Consider the following 11,555-nt stretch of genomic DNA (forward strand, 5'->3'; position numbering starts at 1 on the left):
CAAAAAACCTGCATCACTTCGTGCTATCCGCCCTTAGCTGACATAAAGCGCTGTAGCCGAAACAATGGCGTTAAACAACTCACAAAACTGTTCAGGCAGTTTTTTAAGCCAACCGGGTCAATATTAAATTGTCTGTTTTCTGTTATTATATAAAACAACCGTTGATCGCGTTTAAAATGCTGAAACTTCCATCGGCGTGGAGTTACAATTAGATAATTGACGGGGCCTCGTCAGACAGAATGTAGGTTGTCTTTATCAAGCACCTGTACCAGTCTAATGGTTAATTTTGACCCTTAATTACATGTATAAAAGCAATGAGTTAGAACCTCCAAACCGTGAAATCACCATAAATTACCATATAAAGTGATAGTAATAAATATTGCAGCAGTGACATATCGACCGGTAATTGGTGCCCCTCCAATGAGGGAGCACCCTTCAGCGCGACACCATGGCGGGGAATTCTATGCCGAGAGACACTGACGCTTGTTAACACTTGGTCATGTGTTCGTGTAGACACATACATCACCGTACGGTTAGTTACCGTGTTTATTTCAAATGTCACGCTAGGCCCTCCATAGGAATTATTTTTTCTTCTTATTTTTTTTATCGAAACCGATAACGAAATAACTAAACGATGGGGCAAAATATAGTATAAACTTCAACACTGGATTTGACGAAATAATTACAAACGTTATCAAAACGTTACTAGGCTGAAAACAGTCGCCGAAACACTGATAAAGTAAGGCCAAACACAACTATGAAAACCTGCATCAAAAACATCACTATCAAATAACCTTTTTTGTTTGTTTCACTTTTAGCCATCATCAACCGTGGGTGTATACTTTTTTTGACCCGGCAGTTAATTCAATTTGGATACTTATGCCTCAAAGATATTTCACGATGTATTAGAAGATGTCATTCTTAGTAAAGGGTTTGATTAATTCATAAACAAATTATTAATCATATTAATGTATTAAATCCTGTCTTAGCGGGAATTCACCAGTGCTGTTTTCATAAAGGAAATAAGCGAATCATTAACCTCCCCATGTTGTATTTTGAAGGCTTGAAGTCAGCAGGATCCGCTAATCGTGGGTTCGAATCCAAAATTCGCCCGAATGTGATCCATGGTTTGTCCATGGGCTTGACCAAAGTAGTAAGCGTTTAAAACCTGCGTCAACGACATCTTTCCTTCAACATCGAGCTGACACGCCGTAACTGAAATATTGTTTAATGCGGCGTTAACCTCGCTTAGTTCCCTACTTCAAAACAGTGTGGTCGATTCGACGGACATTGCATGAGCTAGAACTGATTAGCGGATAGACTGATGGTATAGCGAGAGGGTTGCTTGATTTCACTGGGCTAAACTCCATTGGCGGATACAGAAGGGTGTGCGGGGGTGCGCACCCCCCCCCCCCCCCCCCTCTTTTTTTTATTTCGAAAAAAATCGTTATTTCTGTATAAATTACCACCAAAGACTATAAATAGATCTTAATTGTGCACACACACACACACACACACACACACACACACACACACACACACACACACACACACACACACACACACTTTTCAAAAAAGCTGTATCCGCCCATGAACTCTGTTTAGTCTTTGTAGTTATTATTATTAATTATTAACTTTTTACTACAGTGATACATACGGGTGTAGTTTTTAATGATGGTTTTAAAATGAAAATATATTGTTTTAACAATACTAATACTCCATACTTAGGCTAATATGAATATAGTTTTTGTGTTTCATTTGTATTTGGTGATACTGACGGTTTTCGATTTTTAAGTTCGATTTTAATTTAATGTTTTGTTTTATTCCTATGTGAGCTTCTATAGTTTATTATTTTAACATTTCCAAAGTTAACATTGTCAAAAAGTGATGTTTAACATGTTAGTCATGCAGGTATAGTCTTTTATGATGATATACACACGCTCATTTACAAACAAATTTGGTGAAAAAATTCCTAACAAATGCACCAACATTCCACATATACCATACGTGTAGCAGAATAACTAGAAGTAGGATTTGCGATGTGGTATTTAAGTGCTTTTTTAGTATCAAAGAGCGGTTGTGAAAGGGGAGGTAACTCGTGATCTTTCCCTTAACTTATAGGGCGCCAACACTACCGTCACACCTTCGCCGTTATCATATTCTGTGAAATCTGAGAACAATGTGTAACTTGTCTTAATTTTAAAAATCTGACATAGATGTTATTACATGTAAATCAAGTGTCATCTATGTTATATTGACCAAGCCTTACAAGACGACTTAGTGTGTTTTGTCTGTTTCTTGTTAGACCTTTCTGTACATGTGTATCATAGCAACGTGGTGGTTATTTGACTTATACTTAACTTATTTGTGTATGTTGTACAGATGTTTGTGTGTGTAAATAGCGTGTACAGTTGTCACGAGTATCACCCTAGCGTCACCATGGTAACGAGCGTGGGTAAATGGAGAGAATGGGGGTCTCCGTGACATGGGCAATCCCCGACACACGTGACGTCCGTCGCTCTGTTTATACATGATATCATTCGCCACTACTCGCCCCTTTCCGTAACCTCGCTATTCGGCTTGTCCCGGAATAACACGAGTTGGTCACGAATGATATAAGCCGTTATCCTCGGGGTGAGAGGTCAGCCAGGGCGACTAAAATGACAGGGAAACCCCGATTATCAACACCTTTTAATCCGGAGTCCTCGTATTCCGATTTAAAAGGGAATGTCGGCACACGTAACAATAGCCATATTGGGACGTACCCATTCGTTGAAGCGAATATTTTTATTCCGGGCAATTTCGCCTGTCGCTGTTCCTTCCGTATGAATTGGGTTTCACTGTAAATGATTTCCACAATAAGCAGTTAGTGTTGGTGTGAATGGGGAAATTCGGATGTAACGAACTATACATGTCTCGAATAGTTCGTAATATCCTGGATAACGTGGGTCTATTATAACGGTGATTTGCCGTGATGACGGAATCAGCTGTTAAAGGGGGTTTGCGCTCGGGCAAGTTGCAGCCCCAGCTTTTTTTACTCTTATCTTATAGTCCGTGATAAGCTCCGTCTTTAAGTCCACGGGGATCCGAACAATACAGTGTCTCATTTTCACACCAGGCATTAATTGCGAGGGACATGGATACCGGGCTGGGAACTTAGCCCTCCTTTAACGACCCCAAGGGGTGTCTGTGGCCAAGTGGTTAAGGACCACTATCCGTTCGGCGTTTTAGTAATGCAGGATCCGCAGCTCGTGAGTTCGAATCCAAGTTTGCCCTGATTTTCTTTCTTGGTTTGGTAGCACCATACCCTACTCGTTGGTTTCACCGGCCTGCGTTGGTTGGAGTTTCCTCAAACGTTTAGGTGACACGTGTCGCTGAACGTCAACAAACCCACTCACTCCCAGTAGTGACACATGAATGTGGTAGGTTATAAAAAAACAACATTAGAAATTAGTCATAACAATGCACGTTCTGCCTCAGCACCATGTACCATTGTGTAAGGTTATTAATAATACCCACATATGTATACTGTGTCAGGGGCTATGTTGTCTTGCTTTACGGCCCTGACTGAACATAAGTATTGTGTATCGTGACATATATATATCAATATAATATAAGGTTTTATAAACTGTGAGAATATGCGGGCGTGTTTTGATTCCAGCATGCATCAGATTTATGTTGTCATAGATACGCTGTCAGCTATATTTCCATACTATGTCCATATGTAGCCTTAAATATACATAAAATTAATAATATGCTACTGATGCTTGCAATATAAACACTTCCCTTAACTGTCGACAGCACAGTTAACGGGATTTTCAGATAAGCACTATTATGCTGCGCCTATTTGCGAAACCGTCTTAGCGGTCGGCTGTCATACTGACGTTAAAGATAGAGTTGTCGTTCTTGTTCTTATTCTGCTATATAACCTGCCACACAACAGTTCAAACTTCATGCTGTGTGTGGCATTTTCTTAGTATGTAATTTCGCCACGCCCTTGACAATCATAGACTCAACAGCTGCTGTATCAGGCACGAGGAGAAGCACAGCCGCCCGACCCTAGTCCGTAGCCCCACCCAACTGCCCCACCCATGCACTCAGTGCCCCACCCCCCACCCCCATCTCCAGAAATACTCTAGTTGGTTTGAATGTTATATGCAAACATGTTTGTAAGCAATCAGCCCGTACTGTTTATTCATGTTTTGATTTTGCGAAAGATGCTATTTTTGTATAATAAAGAAAATAAACAAACTCATTGTTTGCTTTTCTTCGTTGATGTCAATAAAACAAATGTTAAATTTGGGATGACACTTTCTTAGTAAAGTACATATTCTAGTACTTTGTGGGGTTGAGTCCCATCCGGGGATTCGAACCCACACTGCCAGAGTGAGGCACCTATTCCCCAGCACAGGTAGTCAGCGATCTAACTAAGAAAATGTTATCCCAAATATAACATTTGTTAGATGTGACCACGTGTGTGTTCATAGCTTACGGCCATGGTAGCCGTGTCAATTTGCACGTGTCAGAGGGGTACACAAGGTACGTGATCTAGACTACCAGTTGTCGGATTTTTATTCTGTGGAAGCCTCGGTGGCTGAGTGGGTTAGATCGCTGGCTTTGTGTGCTGGCGATTACTCTGGCAGTATGGGTTAGAATCCCGGATGGGACTCAACCCCCAAACGTGCTAGAATCTGTACATTTCTTACATTTGACCACTTTCTAAATGGCATTGTGTGTTCATGATGTCGATATAGATATATATCATCGTTGTGACCGTGGACCATAAGACATGAAGTACTAACAGCTAACCAAAGATGAACAGAAACTAACAAACGTTTTCTTACTTACATTCTCGAAAGAGGAAACATATTACCCACGTCATTCTGCTTAGAATGAGTGCATGAATTCTTTATACGCCGCTGTAAGCAACATCCCAGAAATGTCACGATGGGGGACGCCAGAAATAGGCTTCACGAATTGTACTCGTATGGGGAATCGAACCCGGGTCTTCGGTGTGGCGAGCGAACGCAGTAACCACCAGGCTACCCCCACCACCACAGACTGCTTGCAAACCACATGTGACTTCATACATGTATCGAGAAACACTGTATCACCTCCAGCTTTAGGATACCAGTATCCATTGTAAATACATTGCTGAGAACCGTGTAGTGCAAGGTGAGCAGACCGCCTCCGTGGTCAAGTGGTAGAGCGTCCGCCCGGAGAGCGGAAGGCCCGGGGTTCGATCCCCGGCCGCGTCATACCAAAAGACGTTAAAAGATGGTACTTGTTGTTACCCTGTGTGGCGCTCGGCATTAAGGGGCTAAAACAAGGACTGGTCGGCTCGGAGTCAGTATACTGTGTCTGAGTGGGGTATTCATGTTAAACTGCGGCATGGTATCTCAGTCCGGACTAGTACAAGCAGCCACACACATGCACGTCGCCATATAAGTGCAATAATCTTGGACGCGACGTTAAACCCAATTTCACCTCACCTCACCTCACCTCACCTCACCTCACCTCACCTCACCTCACCTCACCTTACCCGCGAGTGAGCAGGAAACAGGAGTTAGCGAAGCGCTCCTAAAATCATGTATGCTTGTCGAAAGAGCCCGGCATTTTAAATGAATGGTACGATCCGTTATTTAACAAAGCTGTAGTTAATGCGTGGAGCTGCATGGAATTTGGCAATGGATCCAAAGAACGCGAGGAAACTCCAGAGAGCGACTAAGAAACGTTTCTGAAATCTTCATCAAGTTAACATTGATGCTTGCACACCCGATATCGTCTTATTTAGTTGGATCATATAGAGTATGTATTGCGTACAGTCGGTGAGTGAATGTTATTTTACGGCAGTCAGCACTACAACAGGTATGTCACAGAAGCCTGCATATAGCCGTCTCCGGGCCAGCCAAACCAGTGGTTGATAGTATCAACGACGAGGCAAAACATGTCGGTCATAACAAACATTTATATCGCAAACAATGGCATGGAGGTTGCAAAAACACGTACATCGCATACACTAGCATCGAGGTTAGGAATAACATCTTTACCGCATACACTAGCATCTAGGTCAGGAATAATATTTTTATCACATACACTAGCATCTAGGTCAGGGATAACATTTTTACCACTTACAATAGCATCTGGGTTAGGGATAACATTTTTACTGCACACACTAGCATCTAGGTCAGGGATAACATTTTTACCACATACACTAGCATCTGGGTTAGGAATAACATTTTTACTGCACACACTAGCACCTAGGTCAGGGATAACATTTTTACCACATACACTAGCATCTGGGTTAGGAATAACATTTTTATTGCACACACTAGCACCTAGGTCAGGGATAACATTTTTACCACATACACTAGCATCTGGGTTAGGAATAACATTTTTACTGCACACACTAGCACCTAGGTCAGGGATAACATTTTTACCACATACACTAGCATCTGGGTTAGGAATAACATTTTTACTGCACACACTAGCACCTAGGTCAGGGATAACATTTTTACCACATACACTAGCATCTGGGTTAGGAATAACATTTTTACTGCACACACTAGCACCTAGGTCAGGGATAACATTTTTACCACATACACTAGCATCTGGGTTAGGAATAACATTTTTACTGCACACACTAGCACCTAGGTCAGGGATAACATTTTTACCACATACACTAGCATCTGGGTTAGGAATAACATTTTTACTGCACACACTAGCACCTAGGTCAGGGATAACATTTTTACCACATACACTAGCATCTGGGTTAGGAATAACATTTTTACTGCACACACTAGCACCTAGGTCAGGGATAACATTTTTACCACATACACTAGCACCTAGGTCAGGAATGACAGTTTTACCACATACACTAGCATCTGGGTTAGGAATAACATTTTTACTACACACACTAGCACCTAGGTCAGGGATAACGTTTCTACCGCACACACTAGCAAATAAGTTAGGAATAACATGTTTACCAGATACACTAGCTACATTCTGTGTATGTAAGTCTGTATCAGGCAGTCAGTCAATATGAGTCAGTATCAGACAGTCAGTCTATGTGAGTAGGTATCGGTCAGTCAATGTGAGTCAGTTTAAGTCAGTCGTCCATGTGAGTTGGTATCAGTCAGTCAATGTGTGACAGTATCAGGCAGGCAGTCCATGTGAGTCAGTATCAGAAGTGACCCGTGAAGATCCGGGGTAGAATAGGTCTTCAGAAACCCGTGCTTGACGTAAAAGCGACTATGCTTGTCGTAAGAGGCGACTGGCGGGATCGGGTGGTCAGGCTCGCTGACTTGGTTGATACATGTCATTGTATCCAATTTGCGTGGATCGATGCTCATGATATCAATCACTTGATTGTCTGGTCCAGACTCGATTATTTACAGACCGCCGACGTACAGCTGTAATATTGCTGAGTGTGGCGTTAAACAACAAACAAACAAACAAACAAACAAGCAAACAAAGAACAGTATCGGACGTCAGTCTATGTCTCAGTCCTACAATGTCAGGCGTGGGTGTTTACGACAGTTTTAAGACAGTCATTGAAGACAACACTGGTTACTCATAAAATAAAACACACATATATACACACATAAAAGTATTTCTGATATTTCCGCAGTTCCAGAAGCGCCGTAGACCTTTGTGAATAATATATGCACGAGACGAAAATAGATGCTCAAAACGACTTTTGATTAATAATGTTGGCAATAATTCGTGTTTTGGGAAAGTTTTGTGTTTTGTGACATTCAACAAAATATACATACGTTATCTGAAACTGCCTCTTTTCTCACTTTATACTCGAGCATCGATAAATTATTTTGATATTCTTTGACATCTAGATTATGTAGTTCATTCCTCGAGTTAAACAAGGACTGGTCGGCTCGGAGTCAGTATGCTGTGTCTGAGTGGGGTATTCATGTTCAACTACGGCATGGTATGTCAGTGGGCTACCACTATAAAATCGGCCTCAGGCCGGACTAGTACAAGCAGCCAGACACGCGGCGTAAAACCCCCACTCACTCATTCACTCACTCATCCCTGAGTTCACCAGCCATTCTCGTGGCAATTTATATAAGAACACATGATTGAGACAACTTTAGTCCCGGTATCCACTCAAAGTCATCATTTTCTCCAAAACGTTTCTCAATTCCAATTTGATTCCAAACTAGAAAAAAACGATTTAGCGACAAGAAAAAATAGAGGAGTTTTAACTGAATTAGCATTCAAAGCAAACTCCAAAATCCCATAAAACAGAGAGCAATTTTCTAGGGCTGGGATCGGGATTGCGAGCCTACAATCAACATTACGCTGACAAAGAACTGGGCGCCTAAGTCACCGAGTGTTATTGCCTTATAGCGAGGGTTAGATGTGTGGGGGGAGGAAATTAATTCCATTGCGTGGCAAAAGAAGTTGTATCGATCCCAGAGACTTACAGGATTACAAGACCTCGAGCGACAGGGGCTGTTGTCTCACCGTACACCGTGTCGCAATGTGTGTAGATGTCGTGACGTCGTAGCTGGCGTGTTGTGGCACAATCATGCAGAAAGATGAGTATCATCGGTTTGTGCTTGTGATGAGGCAGAGGTGGTATATTAATACTTTGGAGAGCATTGAAATATTTTATTGGCGCTTCATGAACTTGGGTTTTCAATCATTTTCAAGAGGCTTCTTCTTAATCATTTGTGCATGTATAAAAATATTCTCACCAGCTCAGTTAATCAAATTGTTAAGCTTTAAGGGAGCTAATCGGCGAATCTGGTGTCGAAAGAGGACACGATAGGGGTCCAATAAAAATCAAAATAATCTTCATATAAAAATACGTGTTACAGTACTCCGTATTTGAGTCGGTCTTCAGTACATACACAGTGTTGACAAGTTACAGTACTCCGTATTTGAGTCGATCTGCAATACATGCACAGTGTTGACTAATTACAGTACTCCGTATTTGAGTCGGTCTTCAGAACATGCACAGTGTTGACTAGTTACAGTACTCCGTATTTGAGTCGATCTGCAATACATGCACAGTGTTGACAAGTTACAGTGCTCCGTATTTGAGTTGCTCTGCAATACATGCACAGTGTTGACAAGTTACAGTACTCCGTATTTGAGACGATTCACAATACATGCACAGTGTTGACAAGTTACAGTACTCCGTATTTGAGTCGGTCTGCAATACATGCACAGTGTTGACAAGTTACAGTACTCCGTATTTGAGACGATCGACAATACATGCACAATGTTGACAAGTTACAGAACTCCGTATTTCAGACGATCTGCAATACATGCACAGTGTTGACTAGTAACAGTACTCAGTATTTGAGTCGGTCTGCAATACATGCACAGTGTTGACTGGTTACAGTACTCCGTATTTGAGACGATCCACAATGCATGCAAAGGGTTGACAAGTTACAGTACTCCGTATTTGAGACGATCCACAATGCATGCAAAGGGTGGACAAGTTACAGTACTCCGTATTTGAGACGATCGACAATGCATGCAAAGGGTGGACAAGTTACACTACTCCGCATTTGAGAGGATCGACAATGCATGCAAAGGGTTGACAAGTTACAGAACTCCGTATTTGAGACGATCGACAATGCATGCAAAGGGTTGACAAGTTACAGTACTCCGTATTTGAGACGATCGACAATGCATACAAAGGGTTGACAAGTTACACTACTCCGTATTTGAGTCGATCTACAATGCATGCAAAGGGTTGACAAGTTACACTACTCCGTATTTGAGACGATCGACAATGCATGCAAAGTGTTGACAAGTTACAGTTCTCCGTATTTGAGTCGATCTACAATACATGCATAGTGTTGACAAGTTACAGAACTCCGTATTTGAGACGATTGATAATGCATGCAAAGGGTTGACAAGTTACAGTACTCCGTATTTGAGACGATCAATAATGCATGCAAAGGGTTGACAAGTTACACTACTCCGTATTTGAGACGATCGACAATGCATACAAAGGGTGGACAAGTTACAGAACTCCGTATTTCAGACGATCGACAATGCATACAAAGGGTGGACAAGTTACAGTACTCCGTATTTCAGACGATCGACAATGCATGCAAAGGGTTGACAAGTTACACTACTCCGTATTTGAGACGATCCACAATGCATGCAAAGGGTGGACAAGTTACAGAACTCCGTATTTCAGACGATCGACAATGCATGCAAAGGGTTGACAAGTTACACTACTCCGTATTTGAGACGATCGACAATGCATGCAAAGGGTGGACAAGTTACAGAACTCCGTATTTCAGACGATCGACAATGCATGCAAAGGGTTGACAAGTTACAGTACTCCGTATTTCAGACGATCGACAATGCATGCAAAGGGTTGACAAGTTACAGTACTCCGTATTTGAGACGATCGACAATGCATGCAAAGGGTTGACAAGTTACACTACTCCGTATTTGAGTCGATCGACAATGCATGCAAAGGGTTGACAAGTTACACTACTCCGTATTTGAGACGATCGACAATGCATGCAAAGTGTTGACAAGTTACAGTTCTCCGTATTTGAGTCGATCTACAATACATGCATAGTGTTGACAAGTTACAGAACTCCGTATTTGAGACGATTGATAATGCATGCAAAGGGTTGACAAGTTACAGTACTCCGTATTTGAGACGATCAATAATGCATGCAAAGGGTTGACAAGTTACACTACTCCGTATTTGAGACGATCGACAATGCATACAAAGGGTGGACAAGTTACAGAACTCCGTATTTCAGACGATCGACAATGCATGCAAAGGGTTGACAAGTTACAGAACTCCGTATTTGAGACGATCGACAATGCATGCAAAGGGTTGACAAGTTACACTACTCCGTATTTGAGACGATCCACAATGCATGCAAAGGGTGGACAAGTTACAGAACTCCGTATTTCAGACGATCGACAATGCATGCAAAGGGTTGACAAGTTACACTACTCCGTATTTGAGACGATCGACAATGCATGCAAAGGGTGGACAAGTTACAGTACTCCGTATTTCAGACGATCGACAATGCATGCAAAGGGTTGACAAGTTACACTACTCCGTATTTCAGACGATCGACAATGCATGCAAAGGGTTGACAAGTTACACTACTCCGTATTTGAGACGATCCACAATGCATGCAAAGGGTGGACAAGTTACAGAACTCCGTATTTCAGACGATCGACAATGCATGCAAAGGGTTGACAAGTTACAGTACTCCGTATTTCAGACGATCGACAATGCATGCAAAGGGTTGACAAGTTACAGAACTCCGTATTTCAGACGATCGACAATGCATGCAAAGGGTTGACAAGTTACAGTACTCCGTATTTCAGACGATCGACAATGCATGCAAAGGGTTGACAAGTTACAGTACTCCGTATTTCAGACGATCGACAATGCATGCAAAGGGTTGACAAGTTACAGAACTCCGTATTTCAGACGATCGACAATGCATGCAAAGGGTTGACAAGTTACAGAACTCCGTATTTCAGACGATCGACAATGCATGCAAAGGGTTGACAAGTTACAGAACTCCGTATTT

This window comes from Haliotis cracherodii, unplaced genomic scaffold (assembly GCF_022045235.1).
Source record: "Haliotis cracherodii isolate W230 unplaced genomic scaffold, xgHalCrac1.p SCAF_1, whole genome shotgun sequence".
Classification (NCBI taxonomy): Eukaryota; Metazoa; Mollusca; class Gastropoda; order Lepetellida; family Haliotidae; genus Haliotis; species Haliotis cracherodii.